Raw genomic sequence first — 14,019 nt, 5'->3', positions numbered from 1 at the left:
TCAGTGCACACTCACGTACCATACCTTTCCATCACTCAAAAACACTTTCTTTTTCTTTTTCATGCTTCAATATTAATGCATATCTTCTGTGTTTTTCCCACAAATTACAATCATTACTTCCTTCTCATTTCATTGAGAGCAATCTTCTGTCACAAGTACACGCTTCATTCTTTCTTTTGTTGTTTCTATTTTCAATAAATAAGTAGTAAAAATAACTACTCTAAAACTTGATAAGAGTGTATTGTTACTTTGTTTTTTTTTATAGTAATAAAAGAAAATCATAAAATAAAAACTAATTTTTATATAAAAAATACTTAGTTGTTTTAGTGATTAAATTAGAGACAATTTTAAAGACTAAAAAAATTTTGGTTTCTAAATTATTTTCTATTATTGTTAAATGATTTTTAAATTGGTGTTTAATTAGCAACCAATGCTTTTTTTATCAATTATTTAGATTCTAAATTTGATAGCAAAAATATTAGTTGCTAATTAGAAACCAATTCAGAAACCATTTAACAATAATATAAACTAATTTAGAAACCAAGATTGTTTTAGTCTCTAGAATGGTCTATAATTTAGTCACTATAACAACTAATTATTTTTTTTTCTAAAAATTGGTTTCTATTTCATGATTTTCTTAGTGTAAGAGTTGAAATAACTATATAGTGTTTTTTTTTAAATATTATTTTTTATAAAAGAACTTTACAATTGCTTTTTTAAAATAAAATATTATATTATAATAAAATAAAGTAAAAATTTATTTAAATGTTAAATGAATGTAACATGTCAAAGATATCATTTCTCTTTGTATGTGTTTAATGGAGAGAATATTTTAGATTTATAGTTAAGAATGTACTTGATTTCTTTTTAAAAAAAAAAAGAGAGAGAACTTTGGTGCTGCGTATCTTTCAATGGGACATGTTATAGCTTCAGATCCATTCTGGATTTGAGGAATCAATTTGAAAAGGAAAATAACCATATATGCTACTTTGCTAGATGACAAATAAAACCTATTTCATGCTTCATAAATTTAACTACCATTTTATTATGAAAAGATATTTTCATAAATTTATATATTAATTTTATTCTCATACAAGACTATTTTAATAGCTAAAAATGAATTTGACCTTTTTGAACAAAATCTTCTTTATGCACGCGATGAAAAGTCAAATCTCATATAATTAACATGAGATTTATCTTTATTGTATTTTATCTAATGAAAATTAAATTATTATTGTAAATTTTAAAATATATCTATATTAATAATTGGATAAATAGTTAATTCGTCTCTTAAGTGTCCTCTTTAACCTAATTATTGAATATTTCATTAATTTATTAAATTGCACGAATTAATTGTAGTAATTTTTAATGCTACAAGGCTATTCTGTATAATTTCTAATACTTAATACTTATATAGTTTGTTTACTTTAGGACATTTTAGAAGAAAAAAAACACAATAGAAATGAATTGATAGTTTATTGGTTAATAATACAGATGTTAGTTTTAGTGAGAGTGATATCATGCCTCGATATGCTTATATGCAAATGGATTAAAGAATCTAACTAAACATAAATAATCTCTAACAATGTAAGTCGCTTAATTATATTTATAAATATTGAAATTATTTATTTTTGTTTTCAGTATGCGCGTTGATCCAATAAATAGTAAACTCAGTCTAAAAATAGTATAAGGATTAATTGTTTTTGAAAAATTGCTAATTCAAACTAAGAGATTAACATCCATCATAATATATGATTTTTTTACTGACAATAATTCATTCTCCTATAGATTTTATCTAGCAACCTCCTCTAAGAGAGTAATTCCTCATCAAGTAACAATGACTTTTCCCAACAACTTGATGTTAGAAATCTTCTTTTGTTTTCATCATTTGATAATTTTGTTTATATGATTTTATAAACTAGTAGAGTCTAAAATTTTGTTTGAATCCACTAATTTAATAGTTACACAAATATCAATATATTAGTAGATCTTTGATTACAACCTATAACACATGTATTTATCACAATAATATCACACTAACCATTACTTTCCAACAAAATATGTATATAAAGTTTAAATTAGACATATTCCATATAACATTTTATTTTTACCAGAGTAACATGGTTAGGCTAACTATATTCACTAAGTGGATCTAATTTAGAAAAAAAAATATCTATTGCTCTCGAGTTGAGATTTGATAGAAAAAATCTTATTTGTTGGGTGGATTTATAGAATATTTAGAGGAATTATTATTTACTTGATAAGATTCTATTATGATAGACATTTAGCAGAATTCAAAATACAAACCATGTAAAAAGTCATTAATTATAACTTTCGTATACAATCTTAAACATCAAAACAAATTAGGATTATCTAACATTAAAGACACTACAAGAAAATCATAAAATAGAAACCAATTTTTAGAGACCAAAATAATTAGTTACAATAGTAACTAAATTAGAGACCATTTTAGAAATTAAAACAAAGATTGGTTTCTAAATTAGTTTATATTATTGTTAAATAATTTCTAAATTGGTATTTAATTAGCAACCAAGGTTTTTGCTACCAAATTTAGAAACTAAATAATTGGTAGTTAAAACCTTTGGTTGTTAATTAGATACCAATTTAGAAACTATTTAACAATAATAGAAATTAATCTAGAAACCAACATTTTTTTTAGTTTTTAAAATGATCTCTAATTTAATTACTATTGCAACTAATTATTTTGATCTCTAAAAATTTGTTTCTATTTCATGATTTTCTTGTAGTGACAACATGTCTATAGGACACTAAAAATGTTTGTCTTAATTAACTTTTGAGAAATCAATATTTTCAAAATAAGTTCCAAATTCTTAAATTCATTTTTATAGCTTTTACCAAGTTTCAAATACATTTTTATACTTTTGTGTACATATCACCCATTCAAATATTTAACCAATCTCAATTTGACAAATTGTATTTAATTAACATTGTCAATTTCCAATATTATACAAGTAATTTCAAAACAAAATACTACAAACCTCAAGTACAACAATTCACATTCTCAATAATCTATAATCATGAGTTCTATAAAATTCAATTATTTTCATTGATAAAATTAGATCCCTTATTTAAGAGTTGCTTGTTCACCAAGAAAAATAAATCATAGGATAGAAAGATAGTGCACTAAATAACACCACCTTAAATATACACACACTTTTAAGAAGTAAAATAAAATTGAAGTTAATATGATCGATAATTTTAAACTTAAATCGAAATATTTCTAAATATACAGTTTGATTTTAGTTGAGCCAAATCAATGTAAGATTATTGCAAAGTCATTTATAAAATGTTTTTAATAGTTAATAACGTGATAATACATGAAATAAAGACAATATTTCCCTTTTAAATTACATGACACAAATTCACTTAAATCCTATATTAACCTGTATGTTTAAATTTAAAAAAATAATTAAAAAATTTCATCTTAAAAATAGCTAATTACATCTTACAAATTAAATATCTAAATATTATTTTTTAAAATAACACTATTATAAGTTAAAATATAATTAATAAATTTTAATTAATTATAATTTATATATATATTCATAATTAATATACACATAATTTTTGTATTTTTTTAATAATTTTTTTTTTATATGATGACAAATTATTGTTATTTGAAGTGTCAGGCTAATTGAGATGTGAAGTTGCATAATAATGTCTAACATAAAAGTTTTTATAAAAAAAAATATTTTTTAAATATTGATTATACTTTTATATAATATATATATATATATATAATAGTTTTAAAAATACAGGAGTTATAAAAAATCGGAATCATACTCGTATGACAACTTTATTAAATAAAATAAAATTCTCAATTCACGACTTCAATTAAGAAAAATATAAACTGTCCCTCAAGTCTCAACTTCAAAAAACTAAAATTGTATTTTAACGATTAACCCAATAAAAACTTATTTAAATCTATATTTATTTTTAAATCATCTATTTTGATCATTTACGGGGGAAAATGCACCTTTGGTGAAAAAAATAACCCTTTAAGCCTTATCCTCAAAGAAAAGGCAATTTCTGGACCTTGATCAAATTTAGACTTGTATGAGGTCACTGTGGAAATATAGCATAAAGATCCATTCAACTTTTAAGTTACCTAAGTCAAGATCACGACCATACACTTTTTCCAAAACCTGTTCCAAAAATTGTTTTTTCAGTGTTAATAAACTTCCCAAAGTTTTGAATAGGTTGATAAATTCATTAATTTTGCTTATTTAGTTACAATTTCAACTTTATTTGCTATGGCTAAACAAATTTACTCAAACTGTAAAAGAATTAGCTACAAAAAGAAACTCATGTGTTAACAAGTTAACCACATGAAGTGTTGAACTATAGGTGATAACAACTAGTAAGGTGAGTAAAGCATGAGAGAAGGTACTCTTGAGTATTGACCCTACAATCTTAGATCTTTGTCAATCCATATCATAACATCCATTTTCATGTTTTTGGACCACATACCAGTGATAGATTCTGCATGAACAGGAAAATCTAAAATCACAATTGATTTTCATTGGGATGTAGAAGCAAATTTGGCATCAAAATGAGAGAGAAAGTTGTTCATGCAATCTTTTATCCTATATCAAGAAAAGGCCCTAGATTCATCTAATACATAACTAACCATGTTGTTGGCTAGTCATACAGTTGTTCACATTTATATTATGATGAAACTATTTTTGTGAGATTGTTAATTACAACTTTCCACTCACTCAAAAACCTCAATCAACACCTTCACCCAAACATAACTCCATTACTTTATCATTACTCCAATAAAAAAAATTATTAATTACAACCGCATAAAGGACATTAGTTTGTAACTTTTTAGAATTTCTCTACTTTTTCATATAGACTCATATTTCTGTGAAAAAAAAATCTATTCTATAGATTTACTGTTGTTGGGTTGTATACATATTCGCACTAAAAAGAAATTGACAAATTTTCCAAACCTAAATCCTAAACTTCATACCTTCCCCAATATTTCTATATTTTTTTAAATTTTCAACAATATCCTTTTGAGTAGGTTGAAGAGTATGGTGTCGTTTTCTTCATTTTCAAGTGATAGTTACTTGTAGTGCTTGATAGTGAACGTTGGTAGTTTAAGATAAGTTTTGTGCTATTTTTACTAGTTGGGTCTGTGTGTTTTGTTCACTTATATTTTTTTTTCATTCTTTTAAAAGTCACAAAATCATAAAAAAAACTCAACGAGATACAAAAATGAAGTATAAAATTTTAAAAAAAAATATCTTTACATTAAAGAACATTGAATACAACAAATCTTATTGTCAACATTCTCATATTCGCTCAAATATGATAAAATTGCTCTTTCAACAAATATTGTGACTGAAAAATAATAAAAAATGTAACTTTTTAAGTTATTTAAAAGTATAATATTATGTTTTATTTTTTTTTTTTAAAAAATATGAAGATAGAAAGGAAGGTAGGGAGATGAAGAGAGAAGTTGTGTAAGAAGCATGCAAAAGAAAAAGTATTAGACGCGTTTTGTTGTCCTGGTTCCTCTAGCATTTGGCTGATGTAGCAGCTTCTGGGAAATGGGTGTAGGGCAGGCCTCCACGTAATGCTCCCATCACATCATAATGTAGTAAAGAATGTATGGAATTCCCTTTTGATCTGGGCATGGGACCCTTCAAGATCTGACCAATGAACCTGACCTAATTCTATCTTTTCCAGCCACCAAAGCTACACCCTATTAACCCCATTCCCATTTCCACATTTTTTCAGTGGAATATTATTTCTCACTCACCCTCTTTTCTACTTATCATCCACCTCTCCATCTCCCAACACCACGTCATAGACCCAAACCATGCGGATTAACTTATCCCTAATTAATATTCATCCTAATCTAACAATTATCAAAATCTTCAATGTCAAACAAAATAGAGAGGATGTATCTTATGTGTCTTCTTCCCGAATTAATTTAAAGATTCACACTTTTATATATATATATATATATATATATATATTCCTAGTCAATATCATTCAAAACATATTGTTGAATACACCAAGATACGTTATTTAACACATTGTTATATACTGCCTTTCTCTTAGTTGAACACTATTATTATATAAATTATCACTACAATACTTTGTATTGATTTCAAGTTGCTTACCACTCTATTTTTGTACAGCAAAGTTAATATAATATATATATTTTTAAAATGTGTAAATGAAAATTCTTTTATTATATATGCTCAATTTTGAAAAAATTAGCACTAATTATAAATTAATGGTTTAATCATTCAAATACACTTCCACTCCTTTATTAAAAACCCGAATTATCATATTGAATTAGAGTTATTTTTAGCATTATTCAATGAGAACATTTTAGAAGTTGTTCTTATATTCAAAGTTTCACATAAAATTTGTTTATTTTTTAATTCTTTAATTTTGAAATACATCAATTTTTTTGTTTTGTTGGAGATTCCATATCGACTAGAGATTATGACATTTTATGAGATTATGACATTTTATTATATATAAATAAGTGTAAACTTTACCTCATGAGTTGATTTTATGAGATTGAGTTATGCTTAAAGTCCGTAATATGATTTGAAGTTTTATTATATTTTTTTGGATAAAGAAGTGGTGCATTTTAAAACACAGTAAATTTTAAAAATTTTAGTGAAATCAAAATATATTCTTTCTATAATTTAAATATTAAAAATACTTACTTCGTCATCAATTTTATTTATGTAGAAATAAGTATTGGCTTCATGCATTTCACAAGTTCTATAAAAAAAATTATTTATGATATAATACTTATGTGTACTTAATTATTTATATTTATTATTTTTATTTCTCAAAATTATTTACTTTATATCGTTACTAATTATTCCTTAGGATAGGAAAATAACTTGTACGTTGCACATAAATATATTTTTTATATACACCTTAAGGAGTTAGAGACCAAGAGTAAGGTAATGTATGTATATAAGCTGGTAACTTGAAATGTTTTTATGATAAAATATTTTGTTTAGGTAAGAATTTTTTTAAAAATTAAATTCTATAATTTTATAATTTTATAAATGTAATTGTATTATTTAAATTTAGAAAATTTCAAATTTTATCTAAAAATAAAAAAATTTAAAAGCTTTCATATTTTCAATTTCATGTATATTTTTGTTTATATATATCTCTATTGCTCAATTTTAATTGGAGTGCCGTTAGTTTGACTATGAACTTAGATATTGTTGGTTTGATCAAAGTTTTTGAATGTTATAATTTCATCTTTGTTTTTTTATAAATATCCGTGAATGTTTCTTTTATACTAAAGTTGATAGTATTTATTTCTCAACTTATTATATTATCAACATTATTTTATTATTGATGTTAGATTATAGTTATTTCTTAAGCTACATTAGTATGAGCTTTCTTGATTGACATTAACAAAGTTTTTTCTTTATGTAAAACATATATTTTATCATTTTATGACAAATAAGATTATTTTTAGTTGATGTCAGTTTTTTTTCCAACCAATATCAATTAGAGTTATTTTTATAAATAATATAGGTTAAAGTTATTTCTCCATCAACATTATTTAAAAATATTTTAACTGACATTAGGAGAAATATTTTTAGGTTAATGTTGACTCATGTTTTTTTATTAAAGTCCATCTCGTAATATGGTCTCACGCACGAGTTGGCAGTCTCATTCGAAGAGCTCTAATACCATATTAAGAAAGAGTGGACTTTAAGTCTAACTCAATCCCATAAAACCGGCTCATTGGGGTGAGGTTTGCACCCACTTATATACAATGAAAGACTCTAATCTCTAGTTGACGTGGGATCTCCAACAGTGTAATTTATTTTTTACATACATTGTCAGGAATTTTTTATTGTTGTAAATTATTATTATTTTTTTATTAATATTATTTAGAATTTTTTGGTCAATGTTAAATAGACTATTTTTAACATATATGATCTAGATTTTTCGATTGATGTGATTATTTTTTTCTCAAGGTTGCAAGTGATTATTTTCTTTTATTAATGAAACTAATTTTATTATGCGTTAATAGTTTTTTTGTTTTTTTTAATGTTGATTGGAATTTTTTTTTTCCAACACTAACAAGGATTGTTTTCTTTTTACTAATGTTACCTAAGAAAATTTTGCACTTGACATCAATTTGATAGTCACAAAAGAAAACCCAATCAATGACATCGTAAAAATAAGTCTAAGTGATGTTAGTCTAAAAAATTGTGAAGAAAATTAAGTGAAGATAAGTAGCTAAAATCTGATGACAATTAGATATCAATTCAAAATTAATTAATAAATTTTATTAATAATAGAAATTATTTTAAATATTAATAATTTTTTTTTTATAAAATAGTATTCAAATAATTAATATAGTAATTTAAAATTAATTTTTATTTAATTATTTTTTTTAATATTTTAATACAAATTAAAAAACTTTAATCAAGTTTGATTTAAAAATAATATCAATAAAGTTTGACTAAAAAATATCATTAATATTAATATTTTTAAATTACTAAGAATTGACTAATATTTACATAACTTTTTGCATTTTTTGCAGTTGAAATTTTTCGTATTTCGCGACGATTGAATTTTTTTTTCCAAACAAAAGAAATTAAAATTTAATAAATTTGAATTATTTTATCCAAACAAAATATTTAAAAATAAAATAATTTAAATTGAATGTATTTGAATATTTCTATTACATATAAAATATGTTACGTTAATTTATTTTTAGTACTATATATATATATATATATATAATTTATTTGATATAAATATATGTTTCAAAATAATTCATTTTTAATATGAATTTATGTTTCAAAATAGTTAACTACTACTTTGTTTTATGTGTTCTTTCGATTGAAAATTTTAATTTTAATAAATATTGGAATCCTTGGTACTCATAGATGTTCATAAAATCCGTGGATATTAGGACATACTTTTGCAAATTTAATTTTCATCAACCGAATGGAAGATTTGAACATGCCCGTACATGTAATATACTTTAACGTATATATAATTAAATATAAACATGCATAAATAATTAAATATAAAATAAATAGTTATAAAATATTCATTTAACATGGTTTACGAATCAATAATATAAATACAACAATTATGTTTTAGTTTTAAGTATTTTCTAGATATTGAGTTGTTTTGAAATTTCTTATAGGAGGTTATTCTCATAAGATGATGAGCACAAGGAATCTAAGATTGAGAAAAGATTTAGGAGAGACTTAGAATTTTCTCTTTATATATATTTTACTATACATAAATTTTTCTTTTCTTTATCTGACTCAAGATCAGAGCTGGAGTCTGACTCATCCTCTACATTTTCGTTATAGATAATCTGAAGGGAGTCTCATATATCTGTGGTTGTTTTTAGCTTGTAGATTTTCTTATATTTAATTCCTTTTATATAGCATAGATTAGAGTATATATGACTTTATCATTGAATTGCATTTGATTCAGAACTCAACTTTTGTCCAGTCTTCTCTTGAGGTTTTAATGTCTATTGTCTTCTCTAGGTATAATGTACCATATTTGATATTGTGATGATTTGACATATGTTTCTATCACGTCCTTCTGGTATTGGTAGTCTCCTCTGGAGAATATTAGGGACCTTGTGATGGATGCTCCCTCGACGGTCATCAGATATGCCATGTCTTTTATGTTGGATATTTTCCTCTAGACATGATCAAGCACTCAACACTTTAGAGACTGAGTTTTGATATCAATAGTGAAAATAGGAAAAACACAAAAAAGAAATTTGAATTGTATTTTTGAAAAATTTTGGACAATTTTCATAAATATCATTTGATGGGAAATGTTTTCCTTCTATATCAAAATTCAACATCAAAATACATGGAGTAAAGCACCCTATTTATAGGAATGAGTGCCTTGGAAAACAAGATGAGCAAGGGTATGATTGTAAAAGAGTGAGAGCGGCCTTTAGGGTTTGACTAAGTCAAAATCACACCCTAGGCTTGTTCTTCTAGAAGCTAGGTCAACTTTCCTAAACCTAGATGCCTTGTCTTGAAAAAGTGGGCTTGGAACAAGCCCATTTCACTAATAACACTCCCTTTTATGTTATATGAACCTACTCTAGCCTATCTTGCTATTTGGACCCCTAAAGTGAGCTCAAATTATTTACAAGATGTTTTATTTCTAAGAAGACCATAAGAAAGAACATTTGGTGTTCTGGTCTATGCCCAGTCTTCCTCTGGTGAGGTCCATTAGATCTTTGGTGGGGTCTTAACTTAATTGTTGAAATGACTGCTCATAATGTGAATGGTCTATTGAGTCCTTGGTCATCTTCTTGTCTACTTGGATTGTATCAAAGTTCCTTGGCTTCCTATTAACTGAAAGGGGCATAAAGACGAACCCCGACAAATGCGCGACAATCATAGGGATGAGGAGCCCGACCAATGTGAAGGAGGTATAGCAACTGACTGAGCGCATGGTCGCCCTCTCTCGTTTCCTGTCTGTCAGTGGAGACCAAGGGTACCACTACTTCAAATGTCTGAAGAAGAACAATTGTTTATTGTGGACTAGTGAATGCGAGGAAGCTTTCACCAAGTTGAAAGAGTAGTTGGCTAGTTCCCCTATTCTTAGTAAGCCAATCTCAGGTACCCCTATTCATCTTTATTTTGCGATTACGGATTGGATAATCAGCTCGGTCATTTTGCAAGATCAGGATAAGGTCCAAAAACCAGTCTATTTTGTGAATAAGGTACTACAGGGAACGAAAACTTGGTATCAAGCCATCGAGAAAGCTCCCTTAGCCGTGGTGTTTACAACTCGGTGACTTTGCCACTACTTTCAGAGTTTCACCGTGATCATGATGACCGATCTTCCTATTCGCAAGGTTTTTCAAAAGCCTGATATAGTAGGTCGGATGGTTCATTGGGCGGTGGAGTTATTTGAGTTTGACATACAATATGAACCACGGGGACCGATTAAGGGCTAGGTATACGCCGACTTCATGGTAGAACTTTCATTTGAGGAATCCCAACCCGATCCAGATGACTTCCATTGGGTTCTTTCTGTAGATGGATCCTCTGATCAACTAGGGAGTGGAGTTGGGGTCATCTAAGAAGGGTCGAGTTGGCTTTTAAACGAGCAAGCCCTCAGGTTTGCGTTTAAAGCAAGCAACAATCAAGCCGAGTACGAGACCTTGATAGTCGGGATGTTGCTAGCCAAGGAGTTGGGAGCTCGAAGCTTGCTAGTAAAAAGTGACTCATTGCTTGTTACCGGGTAAGTCATAGGCGAGTATTAGGCCAAGGACCTATAGCTAGCTTCATACCTCAGGTACATATAGATATTAAGATCAGCTTTCTCTATGTTTGACCTTGTTCATGTTCCTAGAGAGCAACACTCTCGAGTAGACCTGTTGTCTAACCTAGCTAGCTTAGGGAAGGGAGGTCAATAGAGGTCAGTGATCCATGAGATATTAAAGTCACTTAGCATAAATGAATGAGGATCGATTGTGGTCGACCATGTGGAGGTCTTAAGGATCAACTCAGAAAGGGGGAGAAGGCATCGGTTAATGATTCAAGAAACCCTAAAAGTCCCAAGAATAACCACCTATGGGTTATTGGGGGATGAGTTTCTTGGAGATTTGCAGGTCGACACCATAGAGACTTGGATAACACCTTAAAAGCGTTACCTCGCTGATGGGTTACTTCCGGTTGAATCCATAGAGGCTAAGATCGTTAAGAGGAATATAGGTCAATATACCTTGATAGATGGAAACCTTTTTCGTCACGGTTATACCCACCCAATCCTCACATGTGTAAGTGGAGATCAATGTGCTCGCATAATGGTCGAGCTCCATGAAGGCATTTGCGGTAGTCACATAGGAGGACAAACTCTCTTATTGAAGGTCATCCAAGTTGGGTATTATTGGTTGACCATGAAGGAGGATTGCGTAAAATATACACAATGTTGTGTGAAATGTCAGAAGTACGCTGATTGATACCATGCACCAGCCGAGGAGTTGCAGTCAATTTATAGCCTGTGGCCTTTCGGTACATGGGGAATACACATTTTATGTCATTCCCTTTGGCGATATGTCAGATGAAGTCTCTCATTGTGGTCATTGAATACTTCACCAAGTGGGTTGAAGCTAAGTCAGTTGCACAAATAACTGCTCACAAGGTACAACATTTTGTGTGGAAGAACATTGTGTGCCATTTTGGGATTCTGAGACACCTAGTGTCCGACAACGGAACCCAATTTTCTAGCCAACAATTGGGTAAGTTGTGCTCGGACCTCAGAGTAAAGCAGGTGTTTGCCTCGGTAGAACACCCTCAGAAAAATGGTCAGGTTGAGTTAGCTAACATAATCCTATTGAGAGGGTTGAAGAGAACGCTAGAAAAGGCAAAGGGAACTTTGTTAGAAGAAGTTCCCATAATCCTGTGGGCCTATCACACCACCCCACAATCAACAACCAAAGAGACGCCTTTCAGTTTGGTATATGGGTCAGATGTCATGATACCAGTGGAGATACAAGAGAATTCTCCTCGGTTCCAAAGCTTTGTTATTGAGGAATTTAACGAAGGAAGGAAGGTAAACCTGGATTTGTTGGACGAGGTGCGTGAACATGCCCGTATTAACTCGGAGGCTTTAAAGAGAAGGGTGGAGTTAAAGCAAAAGACCAAGACAAAATCTCGATCGTTCAAGGTTGCCGACTTGGTGATGCGAAAGACCCATCCCTACCAGTTGGGAAACAAGTTATCTCCAAAGTGGACTGGCCTGTTTTGCGTAGTCGAGGTGCTCGGGAATGGAGTGTATAAGTTGGAAACCTTGGAGGGGGGAGCCATCCCACGAATGTGGAACGTGGCAAATCTCAAGTTTTACTTCAGTTAAGATATTTTGTTTTGATTCTTTCCTTTTGAACAATATGATGTTTAAGGTGATGCTTTTTTTCCCTTGAAGGGGTTTTACGAGGTCATCTAGTGATAAATTTGTTCTCAGAAGATGGTGCATTAGTTTTGATTGATTAGTTTCAATGTAGCACATGGTAAGTCGACCTAGCTCGGCTTAAGTACATTTACCCAAGCATAGGTGTCCTGTGAGATTAGTTTGCCTAGTGGTTCACTTGATTTAGTATCAGGTAAGACGACCTAGCTCGGCATAAGTATGTCTACCCGAGCATAGGCGCCCTGTGAGATTAGTTTGCCTAGTGGTGCACTTGATTTAGTGTCAGGTAAGACGACCTAACTCGGCATAAGTACGACTACCCGAGTATAGGCGCCCTGCGCGTAAAATTGGTATAGATGAATTATTTGGAAAGGTAAGACGACCTAACTCGGCGTAAGAACGACTACCAAAGTATAGGCGCTCTGCAAATTGTTTTGTTATGGATAAATTGTTTGGCTCGATGCAAGGTAAGACGACCTAACTCGACGTAAGAGCGACTACTCGAGTATAGGCGCTTTGCGAATTGGTTTGTTATGAATAAAGTCATTCACACATGGCAAGATGTCCTAGCCCAGAGTGAGCGAGTCATCCTAGTGCAAGCACCTTGTAGTGGTGAGTTTGTTAGATTTGGTACATGGTAAGTCGGGCTAACTTGGTGTCTGAACAATCACCCGAGTTTAGGCGCTTTGTGAGATGAGTAAATGTTACATAGTGGAATCATTCGATTGTACATGGTAAGTTGGGCTAGCTCGGTGTACGAATGATTATCTGAGTCTAGGTTCCCTGAGAGATGAATAAGTGCTAAAACAGGTGTGTTGGAGATCCCACATCGACTAGAGATTAGAGCATTTCATAGTATATAAGTGGGTGCAAACCTCACCTTATAAGCCAGTTTTATGAGGTTGAGTTAGGCTTAAAGTCCGCTTCTTAATAAGGTCAATCATTCTTGGTGTGGGATAAGACGACCGAGCTTGGAGCAAGTACGATTATCTGAGTAGGCGCTCTACAAAGTAAGGGTCAGAGAAGTCACGATAGTTGACCTTTGGCGCCAGG

This window comes from Phaseolus vulgaris, chromosome 4 (genome assembly GCF_000499845.2).
Source record: "Phaseolus vulgaris cultivar G19833 chromosome 4, P. vulgaris v2.0, whole genome shotgun sequence".
NCBI lineage: Eukaryota > Viridiplantae > Streptophyta > Magnoliopsida > Fabales > Fabaceae > Phaseolus > Phaseolus vulgaris.
This window is presented reverse-complemented; position numbering follows the sequence as displayed.